Raw genomic sequence first — 24,785 nt, 5'->3', positions numbered from 1 at the left:
TGGGCTCGGAGTTGAAAAATCTTAAACAGGATGCCACCGGTCCCCAGACCCTCAAGTAGGCTTGCCAGTAGAGTCTGATTTGACAATTTTTTACAAGGGATGTCCGTTCCCCCTTTTTATCCCCCAATGTTATCGTCATGGATGCAAAGAGTCCCGGTAGGAAGGTAGCAGTGGACTCAGAAGTGAAGGGAGCTAGTAACCAATATAAAGAAAGATTTTCAACCATTTGGTGTGGAAGGGGCCTGCTTCCATGAATCAATGTCCTTGAGTGAGAAGTGAGATGGACAGTCACTTCTAAGATTGAACAACAAACTTTGGACTATCAGCAGAACGGCCTCCTGTGGCAAGAGGTGTCAGTGGAAGCAGTCTTGACTCTGCAGCACTCAAGCCATCCAGCAGCATCGAAGGCAATATTGGTATTGATTGACTGTTGAAAAGGACAGGCCTGTTATTACACCTACTTTGAAGGATGTGTCTATCAGGAATGTTTGTGCCAGTCACATGACACAAAAGGGCAGTTATCTCTACAATCTGCTATCACTCATGGAGTAAGGAAGAGGAGTAGCAGTTCTGAATTAAGAATGATTTCGCAGACCACCCTCTTCCACTCCTCGGGTGATGTTTCTGGTATGATCTAGGGGTTTACCTTTGGTTTTTGAGTTTTTACATGCTCATGCTTTGTCACTTTAGAAGCAACTGGTATCAAGTTTCTGAAGACTGTAGTTCTATTTTTCTTTTGCCATTACACCTGCTCAGAGGTTTGGAAAATGATGTGCTCTACTGTGTAGGAATTCATTTTCAGACAAAAACTGACTAGATCTACTGTTTGATGCAGCCATCAGACCATAGGTATCTTATTTCCATGCTTCTCTGATGAAATCCATTATGTGAACTTGATTAGTTCATGCTGGGGCTAAATGTGCAGTTGCAGAAGGGTTTCAAGGTAGATTTAGGCAGCAAAAGACTAAATCTGGGACAAGGTGTGTCAGGCTACCTGAAGGGACATATGATCAGAGGTGACTTGGAAGGCCCTCATCCGTTTTTTTACCACTACCCCATGCAACTTTTCTCCAATTACGGTGTAAATACAATAAAGTAGATAATATTGTTATCTAGTGTGTTTTGTATTTGTCAGCTAAATTCTGTGCTGCTTTGGAGGCCTCATGAGCAGGTCTGGAACCACCACAAGAGACGTGAAGGTAAGAACTCTATTACTTACATATAATGCCTATTACCCTGGTCCAACATACACTTCCTCTGCCCAATCCTTACGACTCATCGTCTCACCTGGAGGTTTGGTCTTTTTGGCACTTTAGGTTGCTTGGGTACGACTCCACGGAGTGCTGTGAAATCTTTCCACCTATGCTATTGTGGGGAGAGGAAAAAAACACCACGACCTGAAACTGCAGGTACGGTTCCTTTCCAGAGCGTGGATCCACCTTAGGATCAAGAACTTTGACAAAAAAAGGCAGCAATTGGTGTAAAGCTTAGATTACATAACTGTAATCTCCATTTAATAGTTATGGAATGAATTGCCTTGTGTCCTGCATATACACTTCACACCACTAATGGGACCGTGGTCCCATGAGGCCCACCCAGGCATACTTCCTACGAGACTAGATGGCAGCCCCTACAAAATCACACAGTCACGTCATAGTAAGATGGTCTATCCAACCTGACATCTGCCACTCAAGCAGAAAAGAGAGGAATGTGTTGATCTCAGATTATACCTGCAAAGGGGACAGAGTGTATGGGAAAACAAGTTCAGACATACCATAATATTAAGTATTGTGATTAGAAAGCAGTTAATAATAACCATCGTCCTGCCTCACATTCAGACTTGGTCTCTTACCCCAGAGAAGTTCTTCTTATAAATAAATAAATACATTCCTAAGGTAACAGCCTTTTTGATGTAGCTTTTACTTTTTTCCAAAAAAATAAATAATCACATGATAGCTTAATGTAAGAGTACTTTAAAACATTTTCTGTGGTTTAATATATGTAATGCCATTCAGTCAGCTTTGTGCTCTTCAGTACTGAACAGAGGTAAGAGAGCCTCTGAAGACTTGAGCCAATGGCTGGCTCTGCCTCAGCTCAAGGTCCTTTGGCGCCTCAAGCTCAAAAAGAGACAACAAAGGAGCCCGATTTTAAATCCCAGCAAATCTCCCTACAGAAAAAAAACATGTAACAGTCTGCGTCAGTTGTAGATCCCTTGGGCAACGTTCACACTATGTAAAACTGCCAGAAATACAATTTGAATTCTGTCTTTCACTCACAAACATATCTCATTTTCCAAGATTTAAGAACAAAGCTTTGACTTGAGGCCAGAAAAAGATATCCATTTAGTTGCTGAAATTCACAGTGCAGGCCACGGAAAATCATAAAATGTCACTAGACCTGTAGGTCGAGTAACTTAAATAATCTACTCGACCTAACTGTAATGTACTTGACCCGTAAACAGGTCTGAAATTGTGTGATCCTAAGCAAATAGTTTACAGTCGCCATTTTCTTCATTCTCACATATGATTGCAACTTCAAATATGTGAGCTCAGTATTTCTACAGTACAAAAATAAACTTGTTTGTTTGATTAAGTAGACTAAAGTTTGCTGCATGCATCACAAGAATATAGCCCACATAAAGGGGACACATGACCCATAACTTATTTTAGTTTACTAACAGCATTGCCATCAGGGCAGGAGTGTTTCGCTATTTGTTTAAACACTCAATTTTAATAAATATATTGCTAAACCATGATGTGGTAGCATATTGTCATCTACACAAAGTACATTTCCAAGAAATGTCCAAAAACCTCTCCACTAACTTGCAGCTTTACTGGTGAAACTATATAGTGTATTAATTTGTAAAAATTGGGTTTCAGAAAACATATCCTTTGCACATCAACACAAAGTATTCTGATCTGTTTTCATCCTATTAAAATGTGTTTTATCAATCATACATTTAAAAAAAAAAAAAAAATGGGCTTCCACAACTACTGAAATATATTTTGAAAGTTTGCACAGTTGACTCAGTCATTTAAATATTGCCTGTTAGGAAAAATCTGACACTCTACATACTTTTATTTTACTTTCTAAATAGCAGGTCACACAGTTCATCTTACAAAGTCCCCAAACTCTGCAGTCAAAGAAAATTAATTGTAAGACAAACTGACTTTTGACCTCTGTCTGAACACAGAGCAAATGTGACACAAGAACAATATTTAAAGGCATCTTTTATTGGCCCTCCACTTTTCAACTGAACAGAACACCTGTTCTTGTCAAGTCCTCCAAATAGCTGAAGCTGATCAAATAAGACTCACCATAGCAGGTGGTTGAGTAGATTTTTCGAGCTGTGTGTGAAACTAGAACATCAAGGCTCAAACCTGGCTTCCCTGCTTGACCAAAGTGTGTGATTGTAGACAAATACTTTATTTCAGAGCCTTCTTTTTGTTTATTATCACGTATGCATGCACCTTCAAATGTGCGAGTTCAGGATGTGCTCTGTACAAAAACCAGTATCTTTAATGTTGCTCCATCTATAATAATAATCTTGCCCACCGGGCACACGTGAAAACTTTAATTACTTGCCAAATATTTTCAAGGCTCGGCTCATGCACAGGTTCTTAGAGCCAAGCCAGGTCCTAGACTCGGCTATCCATTAAATTGTTGGCTCGCCCAACTCCAGCACTAAACATCAGAGGACACTACTCTTTCAACATTACACGCCCCAAAAAAGTAACCTAATTCAATTGCTCTGTACTGACATTCAGCAACGCGCTTTATCAATTAATAACTGAACTTTCAGTTCACAGAAAGTTCAAACGGGAGCTGAAAAGCTGGGTATTCCTTTACATGGACTAGGTGACAGTTGAGCTCTGATTAGTGAGTGTTATTTAAGACAGTGAGTACGAAAGGCCCAGTATAAAGCAAGGAATGTAGGTACAATAATTTTTTTTTAAAACATTTAAAAAAAAAAACGGCGCGGGCCTCTACGCATCTTAAATGCCTCCGCTTCTTTCAATATTATTAACCTGTGCACATGATTTTCGAGATTTACACCTGACCTTTTTTTGTAATTTGGAGCACCGTAGGCTAGTAACAGAGAAAGAGCCCTCGCCGCTTCTCGTTCGCATGAATCCAGCAACCTTGTGTTCAATGAGCGTGAAACTTCACACAGAGAAGTCGGTAACACAATTAAACTTCACGCTCCCTCGATGGCTGATCGGCTGAAGCCGACACGGAAACCCTGCTCGACCAGGCGGCGAGGTGCCTGAACGTGGCCCTTACCTCCGACTCGGGACATCCGAGCACCCCCAGGTACTGCCTTCCCTCGGCTTCCGACCCTTCCCTACGAGGCAAAGCAAAGGGAAAAGTTGGACTCCGAGGGATAGCCAGGCTGGGGGGCGGGACTAGGGCGGTCTTTGGCGATTGACTTCCTATTGTTGTCTGCGATTGGTTAGAAAAGGAACCGCTTCGAAAAAGACAGCCCACTCGTTCCCAAAGTAGACTCAGCCAGGGCTCAGGTGCACCGGAAGAAGCCCTCCGCGCGCTACCGCAGGTATGTATGGGCCAGCCGCAGGGGTGCCGGCCCTGAGGCCAGGAGGTCGCGTCTATTTCCCCAACTAAAACACACACCTCTGTGCGTCCCTAGCAACAGCGAATCATCACGTGACAAGGAGCTCTCGCTATACCTCGTTGCCAGTTTTACAGGTTTGGACTCTGGCAAAAACGCTCAATAGGAAATCTTGTTATTGGTCTGAGATCGAAGGGGCGCATTAGGAATCGAGAGAAACCTCCGAGAGAGATTTGCCAGGTGCAGGTACTTCCTGCTTCAACTTCTAGTGCATTGTGCATTGTGAATGGATTGATCACTTTCAGCCATGCCAGGTTTCTCAGGTCTATGGTACTAGCTGCTTCAGCCTGTTTTTTTCATTTGAATTCTGGGACTTGTAGTCTTGAATTCAAATAAAAAAACTGGACTGGACCAGCTCATCACTGATGGACCTGGGAGACTTGATAGCTACGCACTTTACTCCATGTCATCACGCGCACCGTTTCCATAATCCCTATAGCCCATGTCCTTATTACAGTCATTACTTTTGAGGTGGGCTACACCTAAACCAATAGAGCAAAACAAGAAGTGGAGTGGTCATCCTTCTCACTGTTAGGGTGGTATAAACACCCTCCACCACAACACTTCCTTTTTGTTTCTCCTGTCTAGCTACAGGGGCGTGGGATCCCTGTCGGGCTTGGGTCTGTCACATGACACTTGTGTTCCCATTGTGCCTGCCACACGGCATTTATGGTGTACATACCTACAGGGGGTTACGGGTGCATAAGGCGGCTTCTGTCCCTACACAGATGTAACTCAGAAGTCAGTGGCTTTGAGGATGTCTTTTGAGGGGACCGGCGTCCTTGGTATGGCCTTAGAGGAGAACTTGCATAGAATCTCCAAGGAGACTAAACATTTCCTGGTTCAGAGTTTCGTTTCTCCTTTTCTTAAATCCTCCTTTCTCCAGTCTTCAAGACGATATCGGCGACAGTGGTAGTTTTTTTCTATGGACGACAAAAAGGCAGGGGAAGCAGGTTTCAGGGAGGTCTGAGAGTGTTATGGAGGGTATATACTTCGGTGAAAACTTATTCAATGCAGTTTTTTTCAGCATAATTTAAATCATTTTTTGTTGGCACACACACTGATTAATGGTTGGTAAGCATGATTGGTGACCTGTGCTTTTTAGTTTTATTTTAAATTTGGGTTGGTCGTAAAAACCAGCTTTTGCTTCGATAATCCTTAAAGGAATTGACTGGGGCAAGGACATGGGTGGTAGGGATGATGCCCGGTTACTTGCTGTTAAATCTCATTATTCTTTGTTTCTTTCGTCCTCGTCACAGTCGTTGCAATGACACCCTGTCCACTCTGACAGCTGGCCTTCATGTGGCTTCGTATTGTGAGGAAGTGATATGGGTAGGAGGGTGTTTATACCACACTAAGGGTGATTGGGGTACTCCTCCACTTCCTATTTTTCTCTCCTGGTTGAGGTGGGGTTCACCTCAAAAGTAATGACTGTGATGAGGACAAAGGGGACTAAGGATAAACCCCTGCTGAGGTAACCCAGCAGCCCTGGACTTTCGTACAACAAGCCAGTGCATTCTGCATTTTGTTGCCTTTGTTGGCTTCCATTAATCCCATTAGAATAACATACCTACTAGCTATGTTTTAAGGAGAGATGTCCAGGAATCGAAACGTAGTCTCATTCTGTAGAGTAATGTAGTCACAGACTTAGAGTATGATACCACTAGGTACTATCCTCCCTCTTCAAAGTCATTACTTCTGAGTTGTTCATACCTTAGGACAGAAGATTAGAGACCTACAAATATTGTAAATTCTATTCATATAGCACTTACTACTCCTGACAAAGTGTTGAAGCATTGCAATTATGCTGCTAGTGTTCGCACTATTTTCTCTGTCAAAACTGTTGATTTTAAATTATTATTCTTAAGCGCCCAACTTCTGGATCAAGTGCCTTGTGAGAGTTCCAAAGGATGATAAGCATGGAACAGCGATAAACCAAGTCAAACAAAACGTACACCAGACAAGTTTCAAAATAAAAAAAACATAGTGTTATTTAAATTCAAAATTGTTACAGAAGGCAAAAATAGTTCTAGCCAAAATGTCAATACATTCTCGAAATACAAAATAATGAGATTTAGCATATCACTCAGTCTCTATTCTAGTTAAACAGCCAGACCCAAATACTGTCTAGCACAAGGCAAAATAATGTATTAGCAGAAGGCCTGCAATTAAGTTTGCCTCTGAAGAGAACAAGGAAAAGCTCCCCAAATCTCCAACATGGATTCTGCTCTTTTAAATGAAGGGAACAACTCTGGCCAACATCACGAAAGCAGCAATTTATTTAATATTTCAAACAGAGAAATCATACGGTCGACATGATCTGAAACAAATGATCATTACAATATCCAGTGGTAAAACAGAATAAATGCATCACATGGAAAATGACGTTTGCTCCAGTACTAATGCATAGTCCTGTATTATGCCACACAAGAGAAAACAAAGGCATATTTAAAACTCTATACACAACCTCTGCTAGCCAGATGAAGTGGCCTTGTAAAGCCACTGTCAAGCTTTCCTACCGGAGATCAGGCACATGAAGAATACATTTGAATGATAAAAAAAAAAAACAAGACTGCAAAACTGCTTGAATTAATATTTTTTCATAATGCTGAAGGGCACATGTTGCAAAGCCATCCTTTTGCCCTGTTCACCCCCATTTTGTTTGCTGACTGGTCCTGATGGGAACTGACTATGACTGTGCACTGGGCCCTGCTAGCCAGGCCCAGGCCAGTGCCATGTTAAAACACACATACATTTTAGAGTACACTAGGTATTAGGGTACCCTTACAATTAGCCTGACAGACCCTGTAAGTCCCTAGTAGCTAACAGGGCAAGGGAGTACAATCTGCCTATAAATCCCTAGTATATATGAGGGCATGGAGATTAGACACCCAGCATAATTTCTGCACTTGCATGTGTGCACTGCTGTGTGCTTTCTGTCCTTTTAAAGGCAGGCCTGCCTTGCATCCTGTCTTTAAAAATCAAAGTCTTACCATTTACATGACAACCCTTGTAAATCACTTAGGCCTCGAAAAATCATAAAAATGTTACTAGACCTGCGAGACGAGTAGCTTGAATAATCTACTCAACCTAACGTAATGTACTTGACCCGGAAATGGGTCTCAAATTGTGTGATCCTAGGCAAATATTATATTTTACAGTCGCCTTTTTCTTCATTCGCACACATGAGTGCACCTTCAAATATGTGAGTTCAGCATTTCTGCTGTAAAAAAGAAATCCTCTTTTGTGTGATTAAATACACTAAACGTTTGCTCCATGTATAATAAATCTAACCCACATAAAGGGTACACATGATCCATGCATGGCTCTCATCTTAGTTTACTAATAGCTTTGTCATCAGGGCAGTAGTGTTTCTCAGTTTATGTTTAAACACTCACTTTTAATAAATATATTACTAAAGCATTATGTGGTAGCTCACTGTCATTTACAGACAGTAAATTTCCAAGAAATGTCCAAAAACCTTCCCACTAACTTGCATCTTTACTTATAAAACTATACAGTGTATTAACAATAATCTGTGAAAATTGGGTTCCGGATAACATTTATCATTTGCACATCACCAAGTGAAGTGTCCTGACTTTTTTTTCATTCTATTAAAATATTTTTTTTCATCACACAGAAGTACAAAAAACGGTCTTTCACAGCTACTGAAATATATTTTGAAATGTTTGTAAAGTTGACTTAGTTATATAAATGTTGTGTTTAGGAAAAATCTGGTACCAAAAGTTTCTAATTTCTCATAGGTCAGACAGTTCACCTTACAAAATCCTGGAACTCTGCAGTCACAAGGAAAAGTATTTACATTGCAAGAAGACAAACTGACTTTTGACCTCTGTCTCTGAACACAGAGCAAATGTGACAAGAATAAGATTTAAAGGCATCTTAATAGCTAATTCAGGTTCTGACTACACAGAACAGCTCTTCTTTGTCCACTTGTCAGAAGGGAGTGGAATCTAAAAATAGTTCGACCTCATAAAATAAAACTTGCATAGTGAGTGGTTGAGTAGATTTTTCGAGCCCTGAAGTCCCTAGTAGATAATAGGGCATGGAAGTTAAAGGCCCAGCAGATTTGCTGCCCTTGGCACATGGGCTTCGCTGGAGGGTTTCTGTCATTATGGGCGAGCGCAAAGCGCTCGGTCCATTCTGTAATCTCTCTTTGGGCTTCAAACCATGCCCATGCCACGTCAGTCACTTACATTGGTTCGTGGGCTTGCCTTTTAAAATCCGCTTGCTTTCATTTGTGAAAGGTATTCATACGTCATGCCTTTTCCGGTGTTTAGCCCACCTACACAGCACCGGTAAAGTACTAAAAACATACGAGGCTCGATGTTTTCAGCCTGGGGTCCGGACTACTTTATCTGTTTATTTTCCACACAGCGCAATCGCGCTGCATTTTACATAGCGCGATCGTGCTGCGTGTTTTTTTGCTTTACAACGCTAATAGCTCTAACTCGAACAAATGCGAGACCCGTTGCATTGAAAATGCTTGTTTTTAAATGCAGACTGCATTTAAATGGAAATGGTATCCCACTTTGACTTTGGTGTTATGGGCACTTTAAAAGTGATAATCAACATTATTTTTACATATTAGGTACCTCCATGGTCTCCCTTAGGTGTCCCAGGGGTGGGAGTCATGTAACTATAAGCAGAGTCCTCATAAAATATGTTTTGTAAACCCTGGTGAGGGAAAACTGCTTGTTTCATTTTTCCTCCATTGTAGATTCTGGGCTCTATAGGCTAACATTGCAATATTGTATTTGTTTTTATAAATGATCTATGGAAATGAGCCACTGTGGGAGTTTTTTTAGTTATCTCTGACTGAAATTTCAGCCATCATGGACTTTGGAAGAATGGTGCTTTCTGGGACAGGAATATGCCACACTTTGGAGGAAGTGGTCATGAACCTGGGTGTCACTCTGCATTCTATTGGTCGGGGTGCCCCCCTTCCTGATGCCCAGGAACTGTGAATAAATATGTGAGAGGTGCAAAGCCTCTCAGTTCTGCTGCCTGAAACTATAAGAGAAAGACTGACTGTCCTGTTGGAATCTAGATCTGCACCTTTTGCCTGCACTTCTGAGTGAACTGAACCTGCTGCACAATCTGGTACTTCAGCCCTGGGGTCTGTGCCTTGCTTTAAGAAGGACTCATGAGTGGACTCCCTGTAGCTTCAGGTTAACAGATCCTGCAAGAGTCTCCAACCTGGAGGGCATCCAGTGGACTTTCAGGGATTTGGCCAGGTGCATTGTGGGAACTGTGGTCCAAACTTTCCAGGGACCATCTATGATATTCCAAACCCTTGGATTTGTGTTTTGGACTCTTTGAACTTGCAAGGAGGACTTCAGGAAACACCTTCTGAACAGGTGTTCAGAAATCGAAAGAGATTTCACTCAATGAATGTGCAGATAGTGTGTCTGGCGGACCAGTATATCTCCCATGTCAATGCAAAGAATTCTGGGTCTCTGCATGATGCCTTTATCCTGACGAATAGCAGTATCCCATATGTAATGGCTCAACTCCAGAGGCACCGGGTGTGGCTAATAGGTGAGGCCTGGTTCCCAGCCAGTGGATGTTGGTGTATGGGTATGGTGTGGGCCCTAGGGGGTTGGTGTGTGGCTAACAGTTGTCCCTCGATATTTGCAGGTGACTCTAATCACCACAACCTCTCATGGCTACTGACCCCTGTGAGGAATCCCAGGACAAGGGCAGAGGAACGTTACAATGAGGCACATGGGCGAACAAGAAGAATTATAGAGAGGACATTTGGCCTCCTGAAGGCTAGGTTTCGTTGCCTCCATCTCACAGGTGGTTCCCTGTGCTACTCACCCAAGAAGGTGTGCCAGATCATCGTGGCATGCTGTATGTTGCACAACCTTGCCTTACGTCGCCAGGTGCCTTTTCTGCAGGAGGATGAGGCTGGAGATGGGCGTGTGGCAGCAGTGGACCCTGTGGACAGTGAAGATGAGGAGGCAGAGGACGAGGATGAGGACAACAGAAGTGCAATAATTCGTCAATACTTCCAATGGCACACACGTAAGACAGTGTAACTTCACTTATAATTGACAGTTTTGTGTTTGACATTGTCACTGGCAGGCTGATTTTCCCACTTCTATGCCCACTCACTGTAGCCTTTGGCATCTCTATTTGCAGATATTTGTGCCCCACTATCATTCCTGGTGTGTTAACTGCAGCAAACTACACGTCATTCCTATGTATACATTACTGTACAGCTGTATTGCAGTGTTTATACCTTGTTAAACAAATACATAGTTAAATCATTTGACATACTCCATACTTGTATTTTTTCAAAGGGTGTTTATTTAAGTGCTAATAAGTAGAGGGGAATGTGCAATGGGCTGGGTTGATGTTGGAGGAAAGTCCAGGATAGAGTCCAGTCTATTGGTATCACAGGTGCATTGTCCATGGGGGCATAGAAAGTGGAGCAATGGCAGTTCAAGGTGGACAGAGTGACAGAGTGGGACACAAGGGTAACATTCAGGAGAGTCTTATTTCCTGGCGGGGGTCTTGGTAATAGTCTCTGGCTTCTGCCTGGATCGCAGGGACTGTTTGCAGGGTGGTTCTCCTTCTGCAGGGGGAGGGGTGCTGGTGGTTTCTTGGTCCTGTGGCAGGGCCTCCTGTCCACTAGCGGCAGCAGAGGTGGAGGGCTGTTCATCGGTTTGGCTAGTGGTAGGGGCCCAGTGGTGTGCCACTGCCTCCCTCATAGTGTTGGCCATGTCTGCCAGCACCCCTGCAATGGTGACCAGGGTGGTGTTTATGTCCTTCAAGTCCTCCCTGATCCCCAGGTACTGTCCCTCCTGCAGCTGCTAGTTCCCCTGCATTTTTTCAAGTATCTGGCCCATCATCTCCTGGGAATGGTGGTATGCTCCAAGGATCTTGGTGAGTGCCTCCTGGAGAGTCAGTTCCCTGGGACTGTCCTCCCCCTGTCGCACAGCAGTCCTCCCAGCTTCCCTGTTGTCCTGTGCCTCTGTCCCCTGAACTGTGTGCCCACTGCCACTGACCCCTGGTCCCTGATCGTCCTGTGTTTGTGGGGTGACCTGGGGTCCCTGTAGTGGTGGACACACTGCTGATTGACGTGTCCTGGGGACAGATGTATGGGCCCGCTGGGTGGGTACTGTGCTGGTCCAGAGCTGCTGTCATCACTGTGGGCCTCTTCTGGGGGGGACTGGATGTTGCTGGCACCTCCTCTCCGGTGACGTTGGGTGGGGGACCTGTGGGGATGTAAATGCAGTGATATTGGTTCTGCAAGTGACATCTTGTGCATGGGTGTGTTGCCCTCCAAGGTTGTTTTTGCCCTGGCAGCTTTGCCTTGTGTGAGGTCTTATTTGGTGGGCTAGCTGTTTCCCTCTAGAGTGCATGCTTTAGTGATAGGTGTCCATGCAGGTCTGTGAGTTGTGTCCATGCATTGGTGTTGCATGCAGGGCTTGGTATCGGGATGGGTGGGTTGTGATGGTGGGATGTGTGGGAGGTGGTGGAATGATGGGAGTGAGGGTAAGGGTCGGGGTATGTGATGGCATGCAGGAAGGGGGGGGGATAGTAATAGAGATTTGACTTACCAGAGTCCAGTCCTCCTCCTACTCCTGCCAGGCCCTCAGGAAGCATGGTTGCCAAGACTTGCTCCTCCCATGTTGTTAGTTGTAGGGGAGGAGGTCGGGGTCCACCGGTAGTCCTCTGTACAGCTAGTTGGTGTCTTGCTGCGATGGAACACACCTTCCCCCGTAGGTCATTCCACCTCTTCCTGATGTCATCCCTTGTTCTGAGGTGCTGTCCCATGGCGTTGACCCTGTCCACGATTCTCCGCCGTAGCTCCATCTTCCTTGCAATGGATGTCTGCTGCACCTGTGATCCAAATAGCTGTGGCTCTACCCGGATGATTTCCTCCACCATGACCCTTAGCTCCTCTGAGAACCTGGGATGTCGTTGAGGTGCCATGGGTATAGTGTGAGTGGTGTGGGTGAGGGTGTGTAGGGTGATGTGTTAGGGTGTGTGATGTAAGGTGCGTGGTTGGTGTATAGGTGATGGTGGTGTGTGGCTGTGGTCTTGTCTGTGGTCTTGCTATCTCTCTTGTGGCACTTGTTTGTACTCGTAAAGGGTTGTGGGTAATATGTGTGTGTGTGTGTGTTTTATATTGGTGTGGGTGTGGTGTGTGAATGGGTGTCTGGTGTGTGTAGTTTGAATTGTCCAATGTAGCGTTGTTTTGTATGTTTGTGTGTGTATTTTGAGCGCAGCAGTACATACCACCAATGGTTTACCGCCATTGAATGTCCGCCGTGGTGATTCGTGGGTCATAATGTTGTGGGTGTAGTTCTGTTGGCGTAACGTGTTGGGTTTTGCTACCGACAGTTTACCACCGACCTTTGGGCCGGCAGACTTGTGTGTGTGGCTGTATAGTGACGGATTGCTATGTGTGTGTCATAATATGGGTAGCAGTGATCTGCTGCAGCGGCGGTATGTTGGTGGCAGTCGGCATGGCGGTACTCTTACCGCTAGTGTCATAATGAGGGCCTATGTCTGCTATACAGTTGTCTGTCCCTCCTGCTTCCAACCTGAGACATAGAGTGATCTTCACGCTGATGCATCTGCCTCTGAAGAGGAAGAGGTGGAATTCCCTACTTCTCAGCCGAGAGGAACATACATTGACAGGGAGATTTTTCTTCAAATCCTGACACAAATTTGTAGCAATATGAGAGTTCATGTTGAAGTTTTGCCTGGTACTCCTGCTGAACCAATATTAAGATAATTTAATTTCAGCAGGCTTCCTCCTTGGGTCTTTTAGGGAATGGAAGGATCTAGACTGGGTTGATGTGCCAAGGCTAATGTTAAGACTTTATTCTATTGCCAATATGGATAAAACTATTCAGAGTCAGTTTCAGTGGGTTCTCTGGTGGCCAACTTAGTCGGCCAGACATCGCTGGCTGAGGAGCCCTTTTAGAACAATCGTATAGATAGTAAGATTGACTCCACATTTAAGAAGACATACGGTGAGTCTCATCTAGCCATGAGAGATTAATCCAGTCAGTCACTTATTTCTGACTTTAAATGATGATTTAATGCTATACAACAAGGCTCAGAAAGTTCTACTTTGTTGGATTGGGCACTTATTGCAGGAACACCATTTTAAAAGATTGACAAATGGGCGCAGCCTTCAATTGAAGGATTGAGACACTTCGACTCAGAGTTGGAGGATAAACTTAATCTGCTCATCTAATGAAAGAAACATTCTTCTTTCCATCAACAGCCTCCTTCTTTATCTTTGTCAACTTTCCAGGAGATCTCCACCACACCAGTGTTCTAATATGAGGAAACAGCATAGCAAGACGTCCCTGAGACACGTGGAGCAGAAAGGAAGACTTCACCACTTACCAAGTCTTTGCACTCTCGGCTATTCCAACAATGGCCTCAGGTGACTAGTGTGAGCCCACATAAAATGTGATCATACAAATACCTTTTCTTCACAGTTCCACCAAAAAGCCTGTGATGCTTTTAGCATCTCAGCCCTTACTCTAGAAGGAAGCCGTCATTCCATTTTTGTCCACAGGAATAGGATGGGAGTCTGCCTGTTATCTTTCTTGTTCCCACGACAAATGGAAGGTTCAGAGTTCAGTAATAATATCTGATCTGAGAGGAGTCAACAAATAGTTCCAAATATCACATTCAAAATGGAAACTCTACAACGAACACTAGAAGGAACCTTCATGTTCATGGCAGACCCGCTTGAGTGTGTACTTTAGTATTCATTTTGCTTTCTACCACCAACGGTTTCTGAGGTTCTGTCTATTAGGAAAACATTATCAGTTCCACATATTGCCATTCAGGTTCAGCTCAGGCCCAAGTGTGTTTATGAAGACGATGACCACATTGGATGCTCTGTTCTCTCATCAACATTGGCAAGTCTACTCTTCCCTGGACGACTGACTCCATCATGCTCCATCAAAGGAAGAAGCACTAAGTTTAGTGGTGCTTGATTCATGATTGGTTGCTTCTCGATAATATGTAGTGCCAGACAATTCCTTCACAGGACAGAGTTTTAGTCGGAGCACACTTCAGAGCAGACTTGGTAATGATGTTCCTTCTGGTACCGAGAGCAAAAAGATTGAGATTAATGCGTTCCCATTCTCTAGCCTATCCTAAAGTTCTGGCATGTATAAACATGCCAGAACTTGAAGGTTCGGAGATGAACTTGAAGGTTCGGAGATGCATGGCTTCATGGTTGTTTCTAGTTCCTTGGGCACAACTCCATCTTCGTCTGTTGCTGGTGCATTTTCTCAAGCAATGAAATTCTGCTTCCCACGACTTCAAAAGACTGAATCCATCCAGTGATTATTTCTATCTCACTCTCTCTCTCTATTCTTCTTCAGTGGTGGTTGAGGCCAGAGTATTTGGCCAGAGGTTTGTATTATACTAATCTTCCTTTGGTAGCAACAGCAGATACCAGTGCAAAGGGATACCACAAGATCTTTCTGTTCGTGGTGGATGGCTTTAAAGAGTTGTGTCTTTTCAAACTGGAGGGAATTGTCTGCTGTGCTTCGAGCATTAACCATTTACAGCCCTTTAATGAACATCAGAACATGCTTGTTTGGACATACAGGCCCTCATTACGAGTTTGGCGGTCAGCTGACCGCCATGCCGGCGATGGTGGTAGTACCACCGCTAGGCTGGCAGTGAAGACCACCATATTATGACCACGGCGGTGATCCCTCCCACATACAGCCAATGCACCACCAGTGTAGTCCAGCCATCGATTATGGCGGTTGCCATCTTCAGGCCGGCGGGAGCCCATTCACCTCCCACCATATTACAACTTATTACACCGCCAGGATCTCTGGGGCGGGACCACCGCCACGAAAAGCCTGGCCGGAAATGAGGCATATAAAAGGAGACACTCACCTCCAGGGACAGAGAGGAGTCCACGGCCACCATGGAACCCGAACTTGAAGTCTTCCTGATGCTGTACCACGTGATGGAAGTCAAGGAGCAGCAACGTTGTTGAAGACGCCAACCGCAAGTACAGCCGCCTAGCACACAAGGGAGAGAGGGGAGAGTGACACACCTACACGCACAACAAACACCATACACACATACCACACACATGGAGAGCAATCCACTGTCAAATCCAAAAATCACGTAAGCCAGAAGAAAAGAAAGGCAGGACAAATACCTGTGATGCAACCACTGTATATTTGTGGGAATAGCGCCGACAACAAAACATAAACTATAAACAAAGGGACATTGGCCAGTCCAGTTGTCCATGGCAACTCACTGGGCAACGAAATAGACCCAACTTGACTCCTGATAGCCTAATTGACTCCACTGTGCAGGGACATCAATGTGGAAGGCAGGCACCTCAGGGGGCACGGCGGGGTGGAGGGTTGGGGAGGTTTCTTTTTGGAAGGGGGGTCCTTGGACTTGGGTTTGTGATGGGGTAGGGTCTTGGTTTTCTGTTTAGGGGGCAGGGGAGTGGGCCTGGAGCGGGGGTGGGAGTGGCTGTCTTGTGCTCCATAGTGGGAGTTTTTTTTAGCAGGGGAGGGACATTTGCAACACTAGGGGGGCCATGGGAGGACTGGGAGCTGGAGGGACTGGTCTGGGGGAGCTGAACCTTACGTTTCTAGACAACACGGGGTGGGTCAAGAGGAGGGAAGAGGTCAAGGCAGGCAAGGAAACGTTTTTTTTAAGTACAGTGGGGCAGAGTGTGGGAGGAGGTTTGGGAGTGGAGGTAGAGGGAGTGGTTGTAGGAGGTGTAGGTGTGCTGGACTGGGTTGTAGGTGCATGTAAAGTGTGCATGTGTGAGGTGGATGACTGTTGAGTGTGAGTGGGAGCGTTTAGGTTTTTTTGGAGGAGGGGGAGAAGAAGGGAGAGGAGAAACAGGTCGTGTGAATGTATGTTGGGGTGGTGTCTGCAAGTAAGGTGGGTGTGCTGCATGTGGTTGTGATGGGGGTGGTGGTGACTGCACATGGGGGTGCTAGTCTGCGTGTCTGCTGTTGTGGTGACTGTGGGCAAGGCTGAACAGGTGGCAGGATCTGGGACTGAGGATGCAGTGCTTGTAGGTGGGAGTCCTAATGTGACTGTGAGGGAGGAGGTGCAGGGGGAGACAGTGAAGGCAGTGGCTGTTGTTGTGTGTACTTCTGTGTGTATGCTTGTGGTGTGATTGTGGTGCTTGTGCTTGTCTTTGCAAGTCCTGTCTGTTGTCTTGGGTGCATGCTCGTCTGATTGTGTGCTTGGGATATGTGGAGGGAAAGGGCTCTGGGACTGGGTACAGGTAGTTGGAGGGGGTTACGGAGGAACAAGGGACACTGGCTGCCATCAAAGAGAAGGCCAGAGCCTGAAACGATCTCTGTAGGCCAGCCAAGCCAACGTGAATGCTCTCCAAGTAGGCATTGCATTGCTGCATATGGGATGCCAGCCCCTGGATGGCATTCACTATGGTTGAATGCCCTACAGAGATGGACCTCAGGAGGTCAATAGCCTCCTCAGTGAGGGCAGCAGGGGCTGAGGTGCCTGCGGCGAAGGAGACGCCCACCCTCCTGGGTGAGCGGGCACGGGCAACTGGGTGGGGGGGCAACTGGGAAGGCGATGCTGAAACGGGGGTTGGCGGAAGATGTTGTTGCTGGTATGCTTCCAGAGGGGTCCACCAGCATGAGGGAGCTCCCATCGGAGGAGGAATCCGAGTCAGTTGTAGTACCTCCTGTCTCCCCCGTGGTGCTCCCCTCACCCTCCAAACCACTGGTCCCCTCGGCATAGGTGGACACTGCCTCCGGGGTTCTGTGGGATGCAGCTTCCCCACTCACCGGTGCACCTGCTCCTTCGCCAGATTATGCTAATGCACACAAGGACAGAAGAAGAAAAGGAGGGAGGGTAGGGGAGAAAGATAGGGAGCACAGGGTCAATTACAGCAATCAGAACACATATGGCATTCACACCGCAATGACTCACTGGTAATTTACTATATGCAGTGACAACCGCAATACCACACCATTGCCTGGGAACAACAGCTGAAAATTACATCTGAAGAAACAACCATCTGCACACCTACTGAGACTCACTAATCCATGCCTGCCTGTTGACAATGGTACAGCTTCACCTACTTTATTTCAGTGTCTGTACAACTTGCAGTTGCCAGGACATACCACCTAGACAGGGCATCAGAGCATCACTCCTACACCGGTGAGTTAGAATGTAGGCCCTTACTTAAACTGAAATCCCAGCAAATAACTGATACCTATTGTACATACCACTCACCATAGCAATGCCGAACTATACAACATTACCAACAATGGCATACTGAGGCATGCACTGACTACTACCTTGGCATCCAAGACCATGCCAGTCAAAAGGGAACAAGAGAACACTGTGAGTACTCACCCCCTTGTGGCTGCTGTGCTGCCGTCAAGCGCCCATCCAACTCTGCGTTGGCCACTGCCAGTATGCAGGCCATTAGGGGGGGTCAGGGTCCGAAGGGCACTTCTCCCTCGTTGGGAGGACGTCCCCAGCTGGGCCTTCGCGATCTTTTGTGCCCAGCGTCTCAGGTCCTTCCACCACTTTCTGCTGTTGGTTCTCCGCCGGCTATGGACCCTCGGGGTCCTCACGTCCTTGGCGATGGCACGCCATAACCCTTTTTTCTGATCGGCGCTGACCTGCATAGGAAACACAGACAGAAGGACACCATTTACTACACATGTCAGTCAGTTACAATAATAGACTACATACTGCATAGATCCCACAATCATCATACACATCACTCGTACCTCTGTTTACAAACTGCATGCAGCATACAATATACCCTAAAGGACACGCTGGATGCACACAGATTCATCAACAGACAGCCATGTCGCATCTAAAATACCAAAAAGGTGCTCACCTGTTGATGTGGAGGCCCATACAACTGTCTATACAAGGGTAGGACCCCATCCACAAGCTTCTCGAGTTCTTCAGATGTGAAGACTGGGGCCCTATCTCTGTAGCACGGGCCATTGTGGCTTACAGACACAGGACACAGAAGCTCACACAGTGGAGATCTTGATAGGGTGAGAGTCAGAAGTCAAGTGACATGGGCTTCTGAAAATGGTGGTAACGTCCACACCGGTAATCACCGTCACCACCGGTGGTGATGATCATTGGCCCCTGTTCTCCGCAGACGTCAATGTTAACTAATGAGGTGTTGCACGGCTGTTCAGACCGCCCTCTGCCATGATGGCAAACGCCGCCGGAGTGAGGTCCCTTCCACCTGTCCTGTGCATGCAGGACAGGCAGATGCCATTTTCTGAGGATTGGTATCAGTGTAGTCAGTATCTGGCTTATAAATTAGTGCTCATAACAGTGCACTGCTTGAATAAGAGTAGTTGAGAAACATTCATAATGTAGTGCTACAAATCACGTCTCAAAACTGAGACTACAACTGTGAAGCAGTATGACCATGTAATGATTTTGTACAGTATCAGAAGTCCGTTTGCATGTTGAGGCAACCAGAGCAGATTTCAAACATTGGTTGTCTGAAATGTATGAGTAAGCTCTATTAACTGTATTTTTTTGTGTTTATATCCTTCATGCTTACTCACACTTGTAATGTTTGGTCTGTTTAGATACCTACCACAGCGGAGGAGGTGGAATGCACCTGTGTACAGACCCCTAGTTGACTTGGCTACAATAGAGGGACGCCATATAATTCTCACCTGTGTGAAAGGGGCGACAATCACTGAATTGTGTACACAATTGGAGCTGGATCTCTTTTGTGATCTTCGTAGTCCTACTGCAATACCTCCTACAGTACAGATGCTGTCAGTGCTCCACTTCCTGGCCAGTGGATCTTCTCAGGTGACAGTGGGCTTGGCTGCAGGTATGTCTCAGCCAATGTTTGCTATAGTGCTGAAGAGAGTTCTGAATGCTTTGCCGAAACACATGAGCAACTATATCACATTCCCCCAAAGTGATGATTTGCCCTCTGTTAAGGCTGATTTCTATACACTGGGACATATTCCACATGTGATTGGGGCCATTGACGGGACCCATATTGCCTTGGTTCCTCTCAGGATAAATGAGCAGGTGTTCAGAAATAGGAAGAGCTACCATTCTATTAATGTGCAGATGGTGTGCCTTGCTGATCAGTATATTTTTCACGTTACTGCCAAGTTTCCAGGATCTGTACATGATGCCTACGTAATGAGGAACAGCAGTGTCCCACAGATGATGGCACAACTACAGAGAGAGAGAGTCTAGCTCGTTGGTGAGCATGGTATTTTCATTCAATATATTACCTGGAGTTCCCCTCTGTAGTGTTGTACACATGTAATGTGAAATTCTCACTATTACCAGGTGACTCCGGCTACCCTACCCTATCCTGGCTGATGACACCAGTGAGAAATCTGAGTACAGAGGCTGAGAATCAATACAATGAGGCACATGGACCAAAAGAGTCATAGAAAGAACATTTGGGCAACTGAAAGCCAGGTTCAGGTGCCTACATATTTCTGGTGGATCCCTACTCTACTCCCCTGTAAAGGTCTGCCAGATAGTTGAGGCCTGCTGCATGCTTCACAATTTGGCCCTCAGAAGACATGTGCCATTACTGCAGGAGGAGAGAGGAGACAATGCACTTGTGGCAGAAGAGGAAACTGAAGACAGTGATTAAGATGGGGAGGAGGAGGATGTTGACAACAGGACAAATCTGATACACCAGTACTTCCAATGACAGTCAGGTAAGACTGTAGTTCTGTTCATACCACCATTTCAATAAAGAGCTGTGTGGCAGCTATGATATACCAAGCTCAAATGTGTGCATTATGAAACCTAACACTGTCCCATCTGTGGTTAGAGTTGCCAGTGGTATGATGATTGTGAAAAAGCTTATTCTGCCTATGCAATGTATCAGCTGTTTTGCAGTTTCAAATACATGCCCACATCAAACTGTGTCCACATTCCATACAGTACTTAGCATTTGTTGCTGGGAATGTAGTGTGAGTTTAATGTGCTTACACCTCCGCTCTGTGACTTAATTGTCCCTGACAGTTTGGCCTGCACTAGGTGTTTTAGAGGAGGGATTGTCATACTGATAACATGGCATAGTTAAAACTGTGGCATCTTGCCTGAGGCCCTTACAAAAGTTGTGTCTTGTCACTACTAGTGTTTGGAGTTAATTGCAGTGCAAAATATTAAGCTGATGTGACCAAATGAATGTAGGCTGTTATGTTACAGGGGCTCATGTTGCCTTACTTCCCTTTACTTCTCATTTGAATGTCACTAAAGGTTTCCCTTTTTTCGGGTGTTGGCGTGGTCACTACTATGTACTCATTGAATGCCTACAGACTGCTTTCACACAGTTTGGTGGATGGTGACTGGTGGCAAGCACTTACACTGGTAATGTGTACCCCAAGCTGACTGTACATTGGATGGATTCACACTTTACATTACAGTTGCACAGGATAATAAAGGTCAAGACATTGCATATTGATAAAATAAAAGCACAAATCCTTCAGTGTATTTATTGTAATTACAAAAAGGAAGGGATAGTGCAATAGAGTGGGGTGATGGTGGACAAAATCTTCAGTGTAGTGGTACAGTTAGTAGCACATGTCCAGTATCCATGGGGCCATAGGAAAAAGGAGCAGTGGCACTCCTAAGTAAACAAGGTGTCTCAGTGGCAAACAAGGGAGACATGTAAGAGAGGCTTACTTCCTGGCAGTGATTTTGGTCTTGGCTATAGTCTCTGTAGGATGTCTGGTTCACAGGTAACGTTTGTGGAGTGGTTCCTCAGTTACAGAGTGAGGGGTGCTGGTGGGCTGTGAGTCCTGTGGCAGGGCCTCCAGTCCACTAGCTGCAGGAGATGTAGAGGGCTGGTCAGTACTCTGGCTAGTGGAAGGGACCCACTGGTGTGTTCAGGACTCACGCATGATGGTGGCAATTTCACTGAGCACCCCTGCAATGGAGGCCATGTTGGCATTGTGGGCCTGCAACTGCTGCATGACCTTCCGGTGGTGTTCCCTCTGCAGCCCCTAGTTCTCCTGCAAGGTGGTAAGTACCTGGCCCATCCTGTCCTGGGATTTCTGGTATGCTCCCAAGACTTGTGACAGTGCCTCATGGGCAGTCGGTTCCCTGGATTGGCCCACTCCTTGATGCACAGATATCCTCCTACTGGCCCTGGCCCCCTGTGCCTGTGTCCCCTAAACTGTGTGCCCACTCCCACTGACACCAGGACCTTCTTCGTCTTGCCCGGGAGGTGTTGACTCCGGTCCCTGTGCAGGTGGGCACACTGTTTGATTGACGTGTCCCGATACATGTTCAGCATTGATGGGTTTCACTATGGGATGGGTGACTTTTTCCACATTTGGTTTGTGTATGGTGATGCATTGTGGGATTGGTAGTGCTTCATGCTAGTCATGCATTACTTATGTGTGTGAATGATGACGTTGGAGAGGTGTAATTTTAGTGTTTTGGTCATGCAATGGGAAAATTGATTAGGGTGGTTATGGTGGTGGGTATGTGTTTGGGATGAGGTGGGTTGAAGGGTGATAGGGTGACGGGGAGATATACCATGCAGGTGTACATGGTGGTTGAGAAGTATGGGTGACTTACCAGTGTCCAGCCCTCCAGTGATTCCAGTGAGGCCCTCGGGATGCAGGATAGCCAAGACCTTCTCCTACCATGTTGTCAACTGTGGGGGAGGAGGCGAGGGTCCACCGGGAGTCTTCATGACAGCAATGTGGTGCCTGGATGCCATTGCACGCACCTTCCCCCGTAGGTCGTTCCACCTCTTCCTTATGTCGTCCCTTGTGCGTGAATAGGTTCCCACTGAGTTCACCTTGTCTACGAGTCTCCGCCATAACTTAATTTTCCTGGCAATGGATATCTGGTCTGCTGGACCTGTGCACCAAACAGCTGTGGCTCTACACTGGCGATTTCGTCTACAATGACCCGCAACTCCTGATCAGTGAAACGGGGGTGCTTTTGTGGGGACATGCCGATTGTGTAGTGGGTGTAGTGTGTGTGTTGTGCAGAGGGTGGGACGTTTGGGGGGTGCAGGGTGTGTGAGTATGTGGGATGCTGTGAAGTGGTGTTTGAGTGCGGTGGTGTTGTGTGTGTTTGGTGTAGAAGTATGATGTGTGGTGTGTGATGCGTGAAGGGTGTGTAGGTGGCTGTGGTTTGTGTGTGCAGTTTTGGGTATATGTGGGCTGGCAACATGTAGCTGATTTGTGTATTGCAAGGAATTGTGGGTTGGGTGGGGGGGTGTTTTATAGTGCTGTTGGTGGGTGTGTATGGTGTGTGTATGTGTATCAGGTGTGGGTTTTTCAATCTGGCCAATGTTGGCTTCTGTTGTTGTGGAGTGGCAAAATCGACCGCGGTGGTCCGCACCGCCAATGGGTTACCGCCGTTGATGGACCGTTGTGGTGATTCATGGGTCATTATTTGGAGGGCGGTTTGTTGCCGTGGCGGTACAGGTGGTGGGATCGCCTCTCTCACGCCGTCCTTCGATTTGTCGGTGTTGATTTTGTGGCTGCTTTCTGGTGGTTTTGTTTTTGTAACTCATGATATGGCAGGCGGATTACGGCCTCAGCGGCGGTCTTTTGGCAGCCGTCACCACAGCGGTCTTCGGTATAGACCGCCAAAGTCAGAATGAGGGCCACAATCTGGTGACCTAGGCAGGGAGAGATCCAGTCATTGTCTTTCAGTCTGGTCGCAATTAAATTAGGAGCCTAGGCGGCTATTGATGTCTGCGTTATATTCTTTTAAAATATTGAAGTGTTGCACCACCAGTTTCACAGAGACTCATCATTGTGCAGATGTACCTGACAGACTGAGTTTTTCTTGCCATTGAACATCTTTGGAAAATGTTTTAATAATATTGTCCTCTGCTGATGTGACTCTTGCAACAGTGCACCTAGAGCAAGCTTAGTTTCATGGCATAGCTGAAACTCGCTGTTTTAACAGCTGCCTCAATGAGGTAGATAGCATACGTAGCACAGTGGTCCTCTTGTTTCATGACTGGTTGAAAATAGTCTCTACATAGTAAGGGTGTTTTGGAACAATAAGTGTAAATTCTCACTTTCAGTGGTTACACTCCAGTGTTTCTCTGCAGGTGAGTGACTGCAACATCCATCGCGAGGTTGATAATAGTACGAATATCCACCATAAGATGGACTTTTATGCCATCACCAGCAGTGTCAGACAGCAGTTTTGTAAGGCTATTGTCTCCCTCTTTGGACTGTTGAATAGCCATTTTAGTGATGCCTCTAAGTACGTTATTTTAGCAACCAGGCCTGTCGCTTGTGCCTCTTAGCCCAGTTCCATTTTATTCTGCTTCATTTTCACTATTTCAGAATTGGTCACATTTGGGGTGCTGTTTTATTTTCTTTATCTAGTTGTTCCTTTGCCTAGGAAAGCACTGCGTTTCTTAGCAAGACATTCTTTTCACTTTGTGCTTTCCTCAAGGCTTCTGCAAGATAGGGTTGCCGGCAAAGTCGCACACTGCATCCCCAACATACACAGAAACACACATATCCTTATGTGGGGACATTTTCTTAGAACATCAGCTGTTTTATTATAAAACACTTCTCTGTTCCATGCACATTAGAGGGAGATTCCAGCCAGATGACCACAACTGCCTGCTGATTGACTTTGCTACAGCTGCTTGCCGAGACTATCAGTTCCCTGGCCTACATGGGGATGGTGTCTCTATAGACAACAGGCTTCCTTGCTCAGGTATGGGGAATTATGTCTTTCTGGGTGGGGGGGTTAGGGGGGTGATCCTGAAGGGTGGATTAGGGCTTATCATGCTGTGCTCTAACATAGCTTAGGTAAAAAACATATATATTACGCAAAGCGACAGTATGGTGGGACGTTTCCTGTGTTTCACCTTTCTTGTCACCATTTTGCTTCTAGCATGTTTCATCATTCTAATTATTGCAATTCATGCCATTTTATCTAAGACACAGCTGATTCAATAAACCTTATTGAACCATTTTCTGCCTCTGTTTGTGTTTGCATGTGTGAGACTAATGTAACTGAGAAAAAAGGATGAGATCTGCTACACCACAGTTTCCCTGAGAAGTCATTAGGTCAGGCACCCAGTTGCCACAAATCATTCCTGCTCTTGGGCAGAGATGAGGCACTGCTAGTTGGCTGGAAATGGATT

General features: G+C 45.8%; 1 protein-coding gene across 2 annotated transcripts in view; it reads right to left on the bottom strand.

Moving 5' to 3' along the window:
* FZD6 (frizzled class receptor 6) overlaps window positions 1-4,370 on the bottom strand; it is a 213,724-nt gene extending 209,354 nt beyond the window's left edge. The window contains exon 1 of one of the 2 annotated variants that reach the window (XM_069220593.1): window positions 4,285-4,370. The gene's annotated coding sequence lies outside the window, so the exon portion shown is untranslated. The other variant, XM_069220594.1, reaches the window with a different exon arrangement.
* Window positions 4,371-24,785: the final 20,415 nt, after the last annotated feature.

The sequence above is a fragment of the Pleurodeles waltl genome, chromosome 2_2 (genome assembly GCF_031143425.1).
Source record: "Pleurodeles waltl isolate 20211129_DDA chromosome 2_2, aPleWal1.hap1.20221129, whole genome shotgun sequence".
Lineage (NCBI taxonomy): Eukaryota > Metazoa > Chordata > Amphibia > Caudata > Salamandridae > Pleurodeles > Pleurodeles waltl.
Note: the sequence above shows the minus strand (reverse complement) of the source record. Positions and strands in the feature narration are given on the sequence as shown.